Below are 16,488 nucleotides of genomic sequence, written 5' to 3' on the forward strand. Positions count from 1 at the left end.
TTCAGAGTAAAAGATCTCCAGTTCTTCTAGAAAACAAACCACCAAGAGTGAGAGTCACCAGAAACAAAAAAATAATAAATTTAGAACCCTGAGAACTTTATTTATTTATTTTTTATTTTTTTCTCTGAGAACTTTAGATATTAAAATTATGATACCGAGTATACATAGTATAAAATAACTATGTTTGAAAAGTTTTAAGACATAAAATAGTTAATCACAAATAGGTGCTAAGAGCTGAGATAAGAATTGACCCAGGAATATTAGCCATAAAAATAAGGAAGGCTTACCATTTGTGACAACTTGGATGGATCATGAGGGCTTTATGTTAAGTGAAATACATTAGAGAAAGATGACTATTGTATGATCTTACTTCTATGTGGAACTAAAAAAAACCCCAAACTCATAGAAACAGAGAACAGACTGGTGGTTGCCAGAGAAGAGGGGTAGGGGAAATGGGGAAGGTGGTCAAGGTACAAACTTCTAGTTATAAATAAGTTCTGGAGATATTATGTACAGCATGGTGATTAGAGTTGCTAAGAGAATAGATCTTAAAAGTTCTCATCAGGGGGCACCTGGGTGGCTCAGTCAGTTAAGTGTCTTTGGCTCAGGTTATGATCTTGGGGTCTTGAGATGGAGCTTGCCTCTGGGTTCCTGCTCAGGGGAATCTGCTTCTCACTCTCTGTCTGCTCCTCGCCCCATCCATGCACGTGCTCTCTCTCTCTCTCAAATAAATAAAATCTTTTTAAAAAAATGTTCTCATAAGAAAAAAATTGGTAACTGTGACGCAATTGATGTTAATTAAACTTATTGTAGTAACCATTTTGCAATATATACAAATATCAAATCATTATGTTGTACCTTAAACACCTTAAATGAATACAGTGTTGTATGTCAATTATATCTCAGTAAAATGGGGGAAAGGAAAAGAGTGTGTACAAGGGCAGCATAGATCTAGGTGTTTTTGTTATTGCTGAAAAGAGAATTGACCAGGCAGATTTGGAAAGATACGAACGAAAACAATACCTAAGGAAAAAATTGTAACTGTTGAAATAATAACTCAATAATTAGAAACAGCTGAAGGAGCAATGAACTAGAAAAAAAGTTTGAAGGAATTAACCAGAATGTGACATAGAAATGAGAAGAAAACATGAAAATGTAGTTGAAGGGTATAAAGGCTATATGGAGATCTGTTCAGAGCCCTTGAAAATAGAACAAATGGAGGGGAGTTCTATTTGAAGATCTGGTGTATAGTTTCCAGAGAGAGTTTCTGAAGTCCATAAATGATCAGTGTTCCTTAAATTCAAGTAATTTATGGACAGATAAGGGAAGCACAACAAACTAATAAGGATAAATAAAAAGAAATCCATGTCTTCACATGGGAAAACTTCAATACAACAAAATAAAAAAGATGATCTTAAAAACACCCAAAAAGAAAAGCCTGATTGTTCATCAAGGAAGTAAAGAGCTGACTTTTTAACAGCAATAATGGAGGCTGGAAAATATCTTCAAAATACTAAAAGAAAATACTGTTGGTTGTATCCCAGCAAAACTGTCATTCAAGAAAAAGGCAAAATATGCTTTTCAAAAATCTAAAACTTGCCACAGAAGACCTTTACTAAGAACTTCTTAAAGGATATACTTCAGAAAGAAGAAAGTTCTAGGAGGAAGGACTGAGATGCAAAAAAGAGTGATAAAGTAATTAATAAAAATCATTAAAATTAAATAAAATTAAAAGTTTTTAAAAAGTTTTTTAAATTTAAAAATGAAAAATGAAAAAATTTCCTCATACTAACCACAATTCAGGGCACATGTGGCTCATGGCTGTTACTGTATTGAATCACGCAGATACAGAACAATTCCATCATTGAAAGTTCTGGTGAACAGCACTGTTGTACAACAATGGAAGGGAAATAAATTAAGATAATCTCTGCAGTTCATTTTAAGATGCCATTGTATGTAAGAGCCACCGTTATGCTACATGTAAAAAATTTTAGGAAAAACATTGCCAAAATTTTTTTTTTAAAGATTTTAAGTAATGTCTACACCCAAGGTGAGGCTCAAACTTATAACCCTGAGATCAAGAGTTGCATGCTCCACCAGACACCCCTACTGCCAAAATTTTTTAAAGTGCCGTTTTTAAAAGACACTTCTCAGTATTATCTGTGTGAACATGTGAAGACATGGGCCTCTTAGGATGGTTGCCATTTGGGGTTAGAGTAGTAATGGTGTGGGCATCCAGGAGTGGTGATCCAAGTAGGTTGGACATAGAGTAGTGAAAGGAGTAGTCTGGCCTGGAGACAAAGTTTGGTGTGTACTTGGCATAGCATATGTCTTGATGAATTTTTGATGAATGAATGGGTGATGTACTGAATGGGTATATGGGAATCATAATACCCTGTAGCTGGGCTGGCAATGTGGTTGAAGTCACCAAAAGATTTGGGTGAAGCATGACGGGAGTCAGGATGAAGGCTTTATGAACATGTTGGTATTCAGAGAGGAGTGTAAGGAGGAGCCTAAGAAGGAGCCTTGAGAGAGGTGGGGAAGAACCAGGGCAGGCTCTGGACCACCCGGGACTAAAGGGTGCAGAGGTAAGATGTTGCCTAGACCCTGACCAGGCAAGGCCTATGTATTCCTGAAGCGTCAGCCTGCTCTGTGTGGTAGGGGGAGCATTGGCAATCACAAAGACAGCAGCCATTATTTCTGCCAGGGCATCTGAGAAGACTTTAAGAAAGTGGTAGTATCTGGGCTGGGCTTGAGGATGAATACTTGGCACATCTGAGCGGTTGGGCAGGGGAGTCTGGGCAGATGGTGTAACACAGAGAGAAGCCTGAAGCTGTGAAAAGGTGTGAAGCCCTTGGCAGTAAAGTAATTCCTAATGAGCTGGACTTCACTGTGTCCAGCTTCGTTCATTCTAGGTAAAGTCTCATGTTGAGGAAGGAGCCTACATTCCCTAAGATCAGAAGCACACCTTTTACTAATCTTCAGTTGGAAGGTAATTAAAAATAGCTCTGCAGACCTGGCCAGATAGCTCCCAGTGCTCTAAATAGACCATACTTTATGCATGATTTTCAGAACATTCTTTTCAGCACAGAGTTTAGTACTGAATTTTGGGTTTTAAGCTCTGTAGGAAAAACTGTAATGCCTATGTCATATTATAGATTAGGTAGTCATAGGACATCCTTAGCCGATAGAGCAGAAAGAGACAGCTTGCTGACATTCACCAGATGCTAGGAAAATATAGGGCAGACTTGGGTGGAAAATCCCAGGTCTTTGATTTAAAAGCTAGGTAGTAACATCAGTCCTGTTACTTGTCCCCGTTATGCCTCAAGTTTCACTATTTAAAAATAGGCAGAGTAAGAGTTCCTCCTTCAGGATGGATGTAAAGAGTAATGGAAAGCCCTTAGCAAAAACAGTTACCCGTTATGATGATAAAGGTATTCTGGGGCGCCTGGGTGGCACACTGGGTTCAGCGTCTGACTTTTGGTTTCAGCTCAGCTCCTGATCTCTGGGTCCTGGGATCGAGCCCCGAGGTTGGGCTCTGTGCTCAGCATGGAGTCTGCTGGAGATTCTCTCCCTCTGCCCGTCCCCACTACGCGTACATGTGCACATGCTCTATCTCTCTCAAATAAATAAAATCTTACAAAAATAAGTATTCTAATACTTTTTTATATAAGGAAATAGAGTAAAACCAGTGATTCCCAGTCATGGCTGTGGATCAAGCATCATGCAGGGATAGTTTAAAAAAAAAAATTAAAATTTCCTGGATACCACCCCAGCCCTGGTATGTATGTCAGAGTCCTTGGGCTTTGGACTTCGTATTTTTTGTACAGACTTCAGGTTTAGGAAGCCTTCCTCTGGAGTTGGGTTTCCTTTTGGTCATTTTTATTTTGGTCATTTTTATCCAAATAAAATACTTTCTTCCTTGCTATGCCATATTTTGAACACTGACTCTTCGTGTTAAGCGTGTGAGCTCTCAAGTTATTGGTCATTATGTGGATCTTTACTTCCTACCTTCTTTTCTCTTTTTCCCTCTTTCCTCATTCTCTTCTCCTCTATCCCATACTGAATTTTCAGACAGTTGGGTTGATAGTGTCCTGGACAGCCTAGTTCTCAGGCCCTTTTTATTTATTTTTGTAGTGAAACAGATTTAAAAAAGAAACTTTGCTAAGGCAGACATTTGGCATGTTAAAATTGAACTTCAGTTTAGTTTCTAAAATAAATAATTCAACTTTTTTTTATTCTTTAAAAAATGACTGCTCCAGGAAATGCTTCTAAAATAACTGATATTCCCCTTGTTAAAACCAGGGTTGTTATTGGATGGGTTCCAGCATGTGTTCTTTTTCCTGGCTGGGGGCAGGGAGGCCTGGGACAGTGTGGGGAGAGTGCCCTACTGCATGCTAACACACACAAATTGTAGTCCCTCAAACCTTAGAGTTCATATAATGGTAGTTATTTGTTACATTGTAAAATGTGGTCTGGAGATTAAAATAAGGGAAGTGTTTATTGTATCTAGATGAATTAGAATATTCCTTTTAACTTTAGTGTGTAGGTATTTTGGTTAAAAGAATCACTGTACTGCAACCAGTCTTGCTGCTTACCCTATTTAGTTAATATATTTTACATTTCATGTGAATGAGGAATGCCTGAAATGTCAACTTTATCAGGGTGGAAATTATGGTCAGTGCGAAATCCCCAGCACTTAGATAGTGCCTGGCACATAGTGAGTGCTCAAGAAAAATACATAAATGAAGAACAATCAGACCACCCAAACGAAAATCCACATCGACCACTTTTTGCTGTGGAACTTCCTCAAGAACTCGGTAAAGATGGGGCACCTGGTGGTCAAGTAAGTTGAGTGTCCAACTCTTGATTTTGGCTCAGGTCATGATCTCAGGTTCCTGAGATCAAGCCTGCATTTGGGTTCCAAGCTCAGTGCAGAGTTTGCTTGTCCTTCCCTTCTTCTCTGCTCCTCCCTCTGCTCTCTCTTTTTCTCATAAATAAATAAACAAACATAACAACAACAAAAAACTCATAAAGGTAATAATACCCAAGATTTGTCTGGTATTCGGATTAGAGGCTATACCCACATGCTCCCAGTGTTCCCTGGGCCTCATATAAATCACACTGCATTCCTTAACCTGAATCTTCACAGGAAGGGACTGGGTGTCTTGTCCACGGTCGTGTCCTCAGTACCTTATCCTGCAGCTTTGAAGTTTCTTAGTGAATATTTGTTGGGTGGACACATAGTGTTAAAATTTCTCTGATGCTTTCATATTTGGTTTTATCAGTTGGCATTCCCATGAAGGTGGCTGATCATATCACCTCAGTCTTCCAAGGTGGAACAAAGGTTAAAGAGAATAAATTAGTTATCCCAGAAAGCCTTTAAGTCTTAAGTAGCAGAGCTAGGACTACAGGTTATAAATATGCCCATTTTTTCACCCCTTTTTCTTTCCAGAACAGCTTTTAAAACATTAATAAGCACAAATTCCCCCAGTTGAAACCCTCTTGAGAGCATAACAGAGGAAGTTACCATATGAAACCTCTTCCAAATTCCCTAATGTCTTCCCCATCAGGTATAATCTTTGATGGGTGCCTATTGATACATTCTTTTTGAAAAAAATAAAAAAACAATTTTAATGCTATATTCTTTTCTCCCAAACATTTTAAGATATAAATTTATTAATACTGTGAATCTAAGTTTTTAAAATCAAATTTCCAAGGGTGCCTGGGTGCTGGCTTAGTCAGGTAAGCATCCGACTCTTGATTTCAGCTCAGGTCGTGATTTCAGTCATGGGATCCAGTCCTGCATCGGGCTCAGAGCTCAGCAGAGTCTGCTTGTCTCTCTCCCCCTGCTCCCCACGTCCCCCTCAAATCAATAAATAAATCCTTAAAATCAAATTTCCAAAGTGGTGAGAGGAATGTTCTCCAATATATTTTTGCCTGGTCCTCCCAGTCATTTTGAGATAGAAATTTCTGAAGTGTTGAATTGGCTTGGCTAGTATTGCTGGACTCGGACTCAAGGAGGAGAACCCTCCCCTGTGATATTAGAATAGAAAAAATAAAATGCTGGCCAAACATTTAAGATTCTCAAATGGTGGCAAACATCTGGTTTCACATTTTGCCAAAGGCATTCACTGAAGCTAAAGACCAAACAACACACAGCCGAGGTTCCAAGAAAGGATTTGGAAATCTATGAATCTGATCTAATTCTAATTTTGTGTTTTGTCTCTGTTGAGAAAGATAGTTTGTTGGCTCCAGCAAGATTTTATCCAATTTGATTAGTGGGTCAGAGTTGGCTCTCCCAGACCACTAAATTTGAACTTCGCCTCATTACCTTACAAATAACTTTACAGAGTTACTTGAACAATACCACAAAGCTTTGATTTCATTGTGAAATGGCAACAAGAATCTAATTCCCTTTGCCTGCTGTGGACATTGACCTTTAGTATTAGAACAGAGGCATCGAGGGGAATAAATAAACTGCCAGTATTGTGTTTCCTCCCGGATCCAGCCGTGGAAATATATGGTAGGGACTTGAGGAGCGGTTTTGGGTGGGAAAAAAAATGCATTTTCTTTTTTCCCTGGGTGCCTGGCTTCTCAAATGAGGCGGGACAAGCTATTGTGTTTGTTCTGGCTCTTACAAAGCGAGATCACATCATCCCTCGATGCGGCTTTTTTTATTAGCAGCTTCACAGCCCATGCCTTTGTAGTCCTGCTGCACAGTAGGACAGGCTGACGAGCAGTGCGCTCAATAAAGGCTTTTCAGGGAGCGTTTCTGAGTTTGTCATTGCCATCTGTCCTCTTCTCTCCCCTTGCTTTTCAGACTATTCACATTTTGTGCGAATCTTAGGTTTCTGATTGGTGTGGCGGGGATACTGTAGGTGGATTCTAAGAAAGAAGTGGAGGTGAGCAGTATTTCAAATTAAATAACTTGGAAGAAAAGAGAAGAACCTTGCTTGTTCTCTGTGGTTTGTATCAGATATAAGCTAGGAAGTATTAGGATTATTTCATTTTATGTGATTTCTCAGCGATTGCTGTTAATTTTTGAAACCACTGATGTCTCTCCCCTAAGTTTTGGGTCATTTTGTTAGGAGGAGGCTGGGACCTGATGCCCTAAATCACTGGTTTTGAACTAGTGGGGTGAGCCTGCATCCTTCTTACCTCTTATGGGTGGCTCAGGGTGAGTATAGTATTATCTTGTTGACAATCTTTTGTCCTGCTTTGAGCAGTGGGTATGTGCTGTTGTCGACAGGGCAAATACTAGGACCAGAAAGCTTTCGGTGTGATAGGCAGTTTCTGGTCAGGACACCTGCTGCCCGAGCACACTGCGACCATTGTTTCTCTGGTTGAACATGTTCTGTGCACAGCCACCACATCTTTTTTAGCCTGCAGTTGAGTCTTTGAGGTTTTTTCCTGCATGCATTTCATTTTTGGTGGAACAAATGTCTGTCTTGTTCTTCTGGCTTTGCTGGTACGAACTTACTGTGTGTGTGTGTGTGTGTGTGTGTGTGTGTGTGTGTGTGTGAGATACAAACTTGTATTCTGAAGAGTGCGTGCTAAGATATCGTAGTGGTAGAAAGAGTGCTGGGTCGGAGTGGAGGCAGGTGATCTGGACTTTTATCCCTGATCTTCTCATCCCTGCCATGTGGCCTCAGGAAGGACATTTGAAGTCTCTGGGCATCAATGTCTTCATTTGTAACCTGAGGGAGTTTTGGGGTTCTTGGGGTGAATGATTGCCAAGTCATCCAGTGTTAAGACTCCCACCACCGTGTTTTGTGTTTTCTGGGATGCTAAGAGTATCAAAAATGGAGTGTGTCAAGTGTTCACGAGGGCTGAGCTCCTGTGAGACCATAAGGAATGCACAGTAGGTGCTCTTTTTAACTAAGCAAAATTTATATGGCATGGCCAGTGATAGGTTTGGATGTATTAATTAAAGGAGGGAAATAACTATGGTCTTCTTGTCTCTTCATGGCAAGTTTGCAGAAAACTAACACAAATTTCTTGTTTCTAAGAAAAGTAGTGTTATTCAGCCCTGAAAATGTTATAGGACACTTGGGTTTTGAACTTCTAAATTAAGAATTATTGAGTTCAGATAAATGAGGATTTCTTAATTTACTAACTCTTAATGTTCAGATAAGAGCAAACTCACCGATCAAGGTAATATAAGATAGACATCCAATTGCAGATTTCTATTTCCATACTGTTTAATAAAAATCTTATTTAAAAATATTCTAGTTCTACAAGTAATCCATATTAGTTGTGAGAAATTTGGAAAACACCAAGAAGGAAAGACAAATAGCTTCTAATTCCATGACCCAGAAATAGCTCTTTTTTCATACTTTGGTGTCTTTAAATTATACACACTCAGTTTTTAGAACAAAATTGGGATTATACCATACATCTATAACTTTCCTGTGTTCCTTTTGAGATGATTTTCAGGACTGAGCTTTCAAATGAAGGTAGAGATTAATGTAATATTATGCTTGGCACACTTGTGACAGGGTCTGTTTTGCCTTACAGAAATAGAATTGTAGACCTAGTATCTGAAAATAACATTTGTCCTCTTCCCTCTTGAGCAGGCTTTTGATACTTAGCATATATAGATGCTGTCATAACTAATACATTAATTAAGAAATGAAGACTTCTTAATTTATTAGTCCCTAGTTGTTCACTAATTGCTTTTCTAAGGTTTCCTAACTTTAGTTTTCTGTACCAAAATTGTGAGCTGTAATATCAGTGAGTATATAAGCTATTTTAACACTATTCTTTTGGATGCCTTGATTCCTCAAGCTGAAGTGTGGTAGCTGGCGTGGGCCAGGCCACAGGTTTGGCATGAAGAAGGATAGTTAAGAGATTCCTTTTGCCCAAATATATTATGCATTTGATAATATTTATGATTCACTTGTTGAATATTGGTTTCATATATCATTTTTCTCTATTAGGAAATGAAAGATGATTAGTTTTTCCTTTGGATTATTTAGCCTATATAACTTTTCTGTTAATGCATTGAAAATGCATTCTAAAGCCTGAGCCACATCGGAATTCTTTATGACCTTCTCCTTATGTGTCTTTTGGTGGTGCCCTTTGAAGTCCTGAAATGTTTTTGTATTTGATTGAGATTAAATCTGGGTTTCATTTTACTTTTAAAACATATTGAGCAAGTTAATTTTCTGTTCGAGTTCCTAAGGGGAATGATTCTAGCCCTCTGTGTCCCAAGAATTCAGACTGGGCCTTGCCAGAACATTCCTGTGGTTTTCCACAGGGCAGATCACTGTGTTCATGAAATTTTAGTTGTAGCTTGTGTTTTCTGTGGCTAATTAAAACATCTGGCTTTTGCATTTTCCACAAACAGTATAATCGTTTGGCCAAAGCTTTTCAATAATGAATAATACCCCAGTCCTCCTTTAGGATAACCCAAACTTGTCTTTTGGACACCTTATGGCTGTTGTCTCTGTTCATTAATGACTTTAAAAAGTTGGAAAACATTTGGTGTTATCCTGCTGAACATAGACTCTTGGGGGGGGGGGGGGGAGAAGAGAGAGAGAGAGAGAGAGAGTGAGTTTGTGAATACGAATCCCTCCAATGGCTCTGGCTTTTCCTGGCTTTTCCCCTGCAGGTCGGAGCTGCTGTGGGTGAGCTGCTGTGGTCTGTAGCCAAGCATGCTGTGGTCGGATCTGCCCAGCCGTGGAACAGAAACATTTGCTGGATGGAAAATCCATAAAAGAAAGCTCCTGTGAAAGCCGGAGACAGACGCTAACTAAGTAAAATCAGGTTAGTATCAGAGAGGCTGGATGAAGCAGAGTGGGCCCCGCTAGGGAAAAGCTCTTTTGTTTATTCCATAAAGTGTTTCTGAAACAGCCCCAAATCGTCCTCCCCAGTTATTTGAGAGATTCCTAGCATTGCAGAGATGGCGGATAGATCCTGACATACTGCCGTGTGCAGTCAATTGTTGTCTTCCTTCTGCGTCTCCTCTCCCCATCCTCTTGCTCATCTATTCCACTCCCCTTTCAGAGAAGAGAAAGTCCTCAGCACAACGTATGTAAGAGGCCACAGCAGAGGCCACCCATAACAACCGCAGTGGTCTTGGCGGGCTTTTGGGGAGAAACCCTGTCCTTGAGAAAGCATGGGCTTGCACTGGTGCTTTCAGACTCGCCCTCGTTTGTGTTCACACTGGGAAGGGGGGATCGTGGAGGTGGAGACCTGCCATTTCTGTTGGGGCCCTTCCGTCCCTGGATTGCCTGGCAAGATTTTACTTACTCTTATCTCCCCTCAGACAAAAGCTAGCAACATGTTCATTTTTGGCAGAGTGTACATTTGGCATGAAGATACTCCATAGCACAGAAGAAAAGAGGCGTCCTGAAAATAATAGGAACCTAGATAAATGCAAAATAGCCTAACCATGGACCAGGAGCATGAAACAAAACAGCCTCACATGGTGCAGTAAGGCGGGGCTAATTCACTTTGTGAACGGGTACTGTACACACAGGTACACAGGTAGAGGGACTACAAACAATTCCTGTTGGATATTCAGGGGTAACTCAGCAGTATACATAATAAACAGGTAATAAATAGTCGCTGGGCAGGAGCAAGTCAGCAGTCTTGAGAACCTGTAAAGTAGTGAACGTCTGTTTGACTTCTCCCATCCAGTGTGCCCTTCCTCCTTTCAGTAAATCACCCAGATTTTCCTTGGGCAGTCAGTCACCCTTCCTTTGTTGTCAGCCTGTATGGTCGGAGGCGGTGACCTCACTGCCTCTGTTATGGGCATGTGACATGAGCTTGGCTACTCGGGGTCACAAGAATTGACTCATGGAGGACCTGGGATTTTCACTGACCCTGTTGCAAAGAGGTTTTCCCTTTTCATGGGTTTGTTAAGCTGGAGCTGCTTGTTTCCTTCTTTGCCACCACTTAAGGAAAGCCTTTTCTGAGACTAAAGTTGTTAGCGTGGAGTAGATCAGAGTAGAGAGATACAGGAAGTGCACCCCACACAAAACTCAGGACCCCAGATGCAGCATCATTTCAAGTCAGCAACTCTAGTTTCACTTTCCTGGCAGGTTTGGTACTTTTTTGAAAAACGTAATCCATCACTTCGATCCACAAAAGTCCTGACTGGGAATGCCTTCTAGATATGAGGTCTTAGGGTGAGGTGATGGGCCCTCCCTGTCTTCAGGGGCTCACTGTGTAGGGGATGGGCCAGATCGGTATTCTGACACACAATGTGAAGAATGTATCAGTAGAGGTAAAAGCTAAGTTCTGTGGGAGTAGAGATGCAATTATGAATTCTGCTGGGTGTTGGAGAAACTGGCAGAGAGCTGTTATTTTAACAAAGGAGAAGTAGAATTTAGTCTTCAGGAACATTTAAAAAAATACATTTAATTCAATTACTTGCTTTTTGAGTCTGAAAGAGAGGCTTTCCAGAGCTTATAGTTAAAGTAATAGTAGATAAGGAAGATAATTTCAGAGCTTCACTGGTAGTAGAATCCTGGTGTTTACTGTAAACACAATTGTTTTGGGAGCAGCCAAATGAGAGGTTATCATAAAGCTGTCCAGAGTTTATTTTAACACCACAGAGTAACAGCTGCTCTTCTCACTAAAACCTCAGTTGGCTTTCTCTTCAAGCAGAATTCCAAGCACATCATGAATTTTAAAGATTTATTTCTTATTCTTATTGTTAGACTTTATTATTATTTTATTTTTTGTAATTGAAACCGTTTGCTTTTTAATTTTTATTACTATTTTTTTTTTTAGAGAGAGAGTGTGTGCTTGGGGTTAGGGGTGAGCAAGGGAGGACCAGAGAGAGAGAGAGAGAGAGAGAGAGAGAGAGAGGGAGAGAGAGAATGAGAGAATCTTAAGCAGACTTACTCCACGTCCAGTGTGGAGTCTGACCCAGGGCTTGATCTCAGGACCGTAAGATTATGACCTGAGCCGAAATTAAGAGTCAGATCCTTAACCAACAAGCACCCCTGTTTACTTTTTTAAATTAACAGATTTTATTTTGGGGGGTCAATTTTAGGTTACAGAAAAATTGAGCAGAAAGTATCGAGAGTTCCCACGTATCCCCACTACCACTCAGAGTTTTCCCTATTAACATCTTTTTTTTTTTTTAAAGATTTTATTTATTTATTCATGAGTGACAGAGAGAGAGAGAGAGAGAATGAGACAGAGAGAGGCAGAGACACAGGCAGAGGGAGAAGCAGGCTCCATGCAGGGAGCCCCACGTGGGACTCGATCCTGGGTCTCCAGGATCACACCCTGGGCTGCAGGCGGCACTAAACTGCTGCGCCACCAGGCCTGCCCCCCTATTAAAATCTTGCATTAGTTTGGTACATTTGTTAAACTGTTGAGCCATAATGATACAATATTATTAACTAAAGCCCATAGTCTACATTAGGGTTTACTCTTTGTGTTGTACATTATATGGGCTTTGACAAATATACAATGATATGTATGTACCATTATAGAGTCACACAGAATAGTTTCAGTGCCCTAAAAATCCCGTGTTCTAACTATTCATCCTTCCTCCCATCCTTCTGAATTCCTGACAACTACTGATCTTTTTCCAATCTCCATTGTCTTACTTTTTCCAAAATGTCATATTTTTTTAGAGATACATATATACATATATAGTCTTTTTAGATTGGCTTCTTTCACTTAGAAATACGCATTTAAGATTCCTCCATGTTTTTCTGTTGCTTGATAGCTTATTTCTTTTTAGTGTTGAATAATATTCTGTTGTCATGGTTCATTTATCCATTTACCTATTGAAAGATATCTTGGGTTTTCCTAAGGTTTGGTAATTGTGAATAAAGCTGCTATGAACATTCATGTGCAGGTTTTTGTGTGGACATAAATTTTCAGTTTCTTTGAGTAAATACCAAGGAGCGTATTTGCTAGATTGAGTGGTAAAAAGTATGTTTAGTTTTGTAAGAAACTGCAAAACTCTTCCATAGTCCCTGTACCATTTTGCATTCCCAGCAGCAATGAATGAGACTTTGTTTCTCCACATCTTTGCCAGCATTTAGTTTTGTTAGTGTTATGGATTTTAACCATTTTAAAAGATGTATGTGGCATTTCATTGTTACTTCTATTTGCAGTTCTCTAATGATGTATGATTTTGAGCCTCTTTACATATGCTTGTTTGCCATCTGTATATCTTCTTTGGTGAGGTATCTGTTCAGGTCTTTTGTGCATTTGTAAGTCAGATGGTTCATTTTCTTATTGTTGAATTCTAAGTGTTCTTTGTATGTTTTGGATACCAGGCCCTTATTGGGTAAGTCTTTTGTGGATATTTTCTCCTGGTTCTGTGGCTTGTTTTTTTTTTTTTTCTTCATTCTATTGACAGTGTCTTTCTCATAGCTGAAGTTTTTAGTTTTAATAAAGTCCAACTTATCATTATTAATTCTTTCATGAATTCTTGCTATCATGTTTAAAAGTCACTGCCAACTCGAGGTCATCCAGGTTTTCTCTTTATTTTCTAGAGTTTTATAAATTTATGTTTTACATTTAGGTCTATGATCTATAGGTATTTTGAGTTAATTTTTATGAAAACTGGTAAGATCTTTGTCTAGATTCCTAGTTTGTATGTGAAATTATAGTTATTCTAGCACAATTTGTTGAAAAGAATATCTTTTCTTTATTGAATGATGTTGGCTTCCTTGTCAAGGATCAGTTAACTGTACTTGTGTTTTGATCTATTCATTTATTCTTTCACCAGTACCACTATCTTGATTACTATAGCTTATAATAAATCTTTAATTCAGATAGTGTTAGTCTTCTGACTTTGTTCTTCTCCCTCAATATTGTATTGGCTATTCTGGACTTTTTGCTTCTCCTTGTAAACTTTAGAATCAGTTTATCAATAAAACAAAATAACTTGCCAGGATTTTGATTGAGACTGTGTTGAATCTATAGGTCAAGTTGAGAATTGACATCTTGACAATATTGAGTCTTCTTCCTACCATTGTATGTGGAATAACTCCATTTATTTAGAACTTCTTTGATTTCTTTCATCAGAGTTTTATAGTTTTTCTTATATGGATCTTGTACATATTTTTTTAGATTTATATCTAAGCATTTCATTTATTTTGATGCTAGAATAAATAGTATTGTTTTTTATTTCAAATACCAATTGTTTATTGCTGGTGTGTAAGAAAGCGAGTGACTTTGTATATTGACTTTGCATTCTGAAAACTTGTTATAATTGCTGATTAGATCCAGGAGTGTTTTTATTGGTTCTTTGGGATTGTCTGCATAGATAGTCATGTCATCTGTAAACACAAAGACAGTTTTATTTGTCCTTCTCAATCTGTCTACCTTTTATTTTCTTGTCTTATCTCTATGATGTTGAATAGGAGTGATGGAAAGTATCTTGCCGTATTTTTGCTCTTCATGGGAAAGCATCTAGTTTCTTACCATTTAAATATAATATTTGGCTATAGATTTTTTGTAGATGTTCTTTATCAAGTTGAGGAAATCTCCCCCTCTAATCCTAGATTGCTGAGAATTTTTATCATGAATGGGTATCGGATTTTTATCAGATGCTTTTTCTACATCTATTGATATGATCATATGATTTTTTCTTCTTTAGCTTATTGATATGATGAGTTATATTAATTGATTTTTGAATATTGAACGAGCCTTTTGATGGGGATTGTGTTGAATCTCTAGACCAATTTGAGGAGTATTGCTATCTTTCGAATATTAAGAGTTCTGATCCAGGGCACCTGGGTGGCTCAGTCAGTTAAGCATCTAACTATTGATGTTGGATCAGGTCACAATTTCAGGGTTGTGAGGTTGAGGCCCATGTCCAGCTCCTTGCATGGAACCTACTTAAGATTATCTTTCTGCGCCACCCCAGACTGTGTGCGTATGAGCTCTCTCTCTTCAGAAAAACAAACAAACAAACAAACAAACAAACAAACCAAAAACACTGGAAAAAAAAAGAGTTCTAATTCATTACCATGAGATATGTTTTCTTTGATTTAGATTCTTTTTTAAAAAGATTTATTTATTTGAAAGAGAGATAGAGTAAGAAGAGACGCAGAAGGAGAGGTAGAGAATCCTAAGCAGATTCTTCACTGAGCAGGGAGCCTGATGTGGGCCCTATCCCATGACCTCAAGATCATGACCTGAGCTGAAACCAAGAGTCAGATGCTCCACCGACTGAGTTACCCAGATGCACCTACATCTTTTAAAATTTCTTCAACAGTATTTTGTTGTTTTTAGGGATAGATCTTGTACTTTGCTATTAAACTTATTCCTAAGTATTTTTTCCTTTGATACCTTTATAGATGGAATCATTTTTAAAATTTCATTTTCAGAGTATTCATTGCCAGTATATAGAAATACAATTGATTTTTTATATATTGATCTCATTTCCTTAAACCTCGGACTAGTTTATTAGTGTTGGTAGTTCTTTATTGTGCTGTGACTTACGTAAGATTTTCTACATACCAGATTATGTCATCTGCAAATAGAGATAGTTTCATTTCTTCTTCAATCTGGATTTTATTACCATTAATTTTTACAGTGATTTGAAAACTTGACTGTGATATAAGAAACACAAAGTAACATGCTTTAGAGTTACTAATGAAATCATCCTATTATGTAGTTTTTGAAAAGAACAAAAGATGATAATTATGAAATTTATCTCCTTATTATTGAGCTAGTTATACAGTCAGTGAGCTTCTTAGCTACTCCTGTATCCTCTTTAGGGAAATGCCTATTTAAATTCTTTGTGTATTTTCATGCTGAGTTATTTGTCTATAAGCCCCTTATCAAATATATGATGTACATGTATTCTTCTCCCACTCTGTGGCTTTTCTTTTCATTTTCCTAATGCTGTCCTTGAAGCTCATAAGTTTTCTTTAGCTTTTTTAAGTTTCTTTGCTTTTTAAAGTTTTTATTCAAATTCCAGTTAGTTAACATACAGTGTGATATTGGTTTCAGGTATATAATATAGTGATTCAACACTTCCATACAACACCTAGTGCTTATCACAGCAAGTGCACCTCTAATCTCTGTCACCTATTTAACCCATTCCTCTACCCACTTCCTCTCTGGTAACCATTGCTCTGCTCTTATAGTTAAGAGTCTGTTTCTGAGTTTGCCTCTTTCTCTTTTTTCCATTTGCTCATTTGTTTTCTTTCTTAAATTCCCCTATTCATGAATTCACATGGTACTTGTCTTTCTCTGACTTATTTCTCTTAGCATAATACTCTTCTAGCTCCATCCATGTCATTGCAAATGGTAAGAGCTCATTCTTTTTTATGGCTGAGGACTATTCCATCATCTGTATATATCACATCTTCCTTATCCATTCACCAGTTCATGGACCCTTGGACTATTTCCATAATTTGGCTATTGTAGATAATGGTTCTATAGACATTAGGGTACACATATTCCTTTGATTTAGTATTTTTGCATTCTTTGGGTGAATACCTAGTAGTGCAATTGCTGGATCATAGGATAGTTCTATTTTTAACTTTTTGA

At 38.3% G+C, this 16,488-nt stretch overlaps 1 protein-coding gene across 10 annotated transcripts in view; it reads left to right on the top strand.

Moving 5' to 3' along the window:
• The window catches only part of APBB2 (amyloid beta precursor protein binding family B member 2), a 375,275-nt gene that overhangs the window by 59,874 nt on the left and 298,913 nt on the right, over positions 1–16,488 (top strand). For all 10 annotated transcript variants that reach the window (XM_038533425.1, XM_038533419.1, XM_038533427.1 and 7 more), the window contains exon 2: positions 9,617–9,771. The gene's annotated coding sequence lies outside the window, so the exon portion shown is untranslated. The remainder of the gene's footprint in view (positions 1–9,616; positions 9,772–16,488) is intronic.

The sequence above is a fragment of the Canis lupus genome, chromosome 3 (assembly GCF_011100685.1).
Source record: "Canis lupus familiaris isolate Mischka breed German Shepherd chromosome 3, alternate assembly UU_Cfam_GSD_1.0, whole genome shotgun sequence".
NCBI lineage: Eukaryota > Metazoa > Chordata > Mammalia > Carnivora > Canidae > Canis > Canis lupus.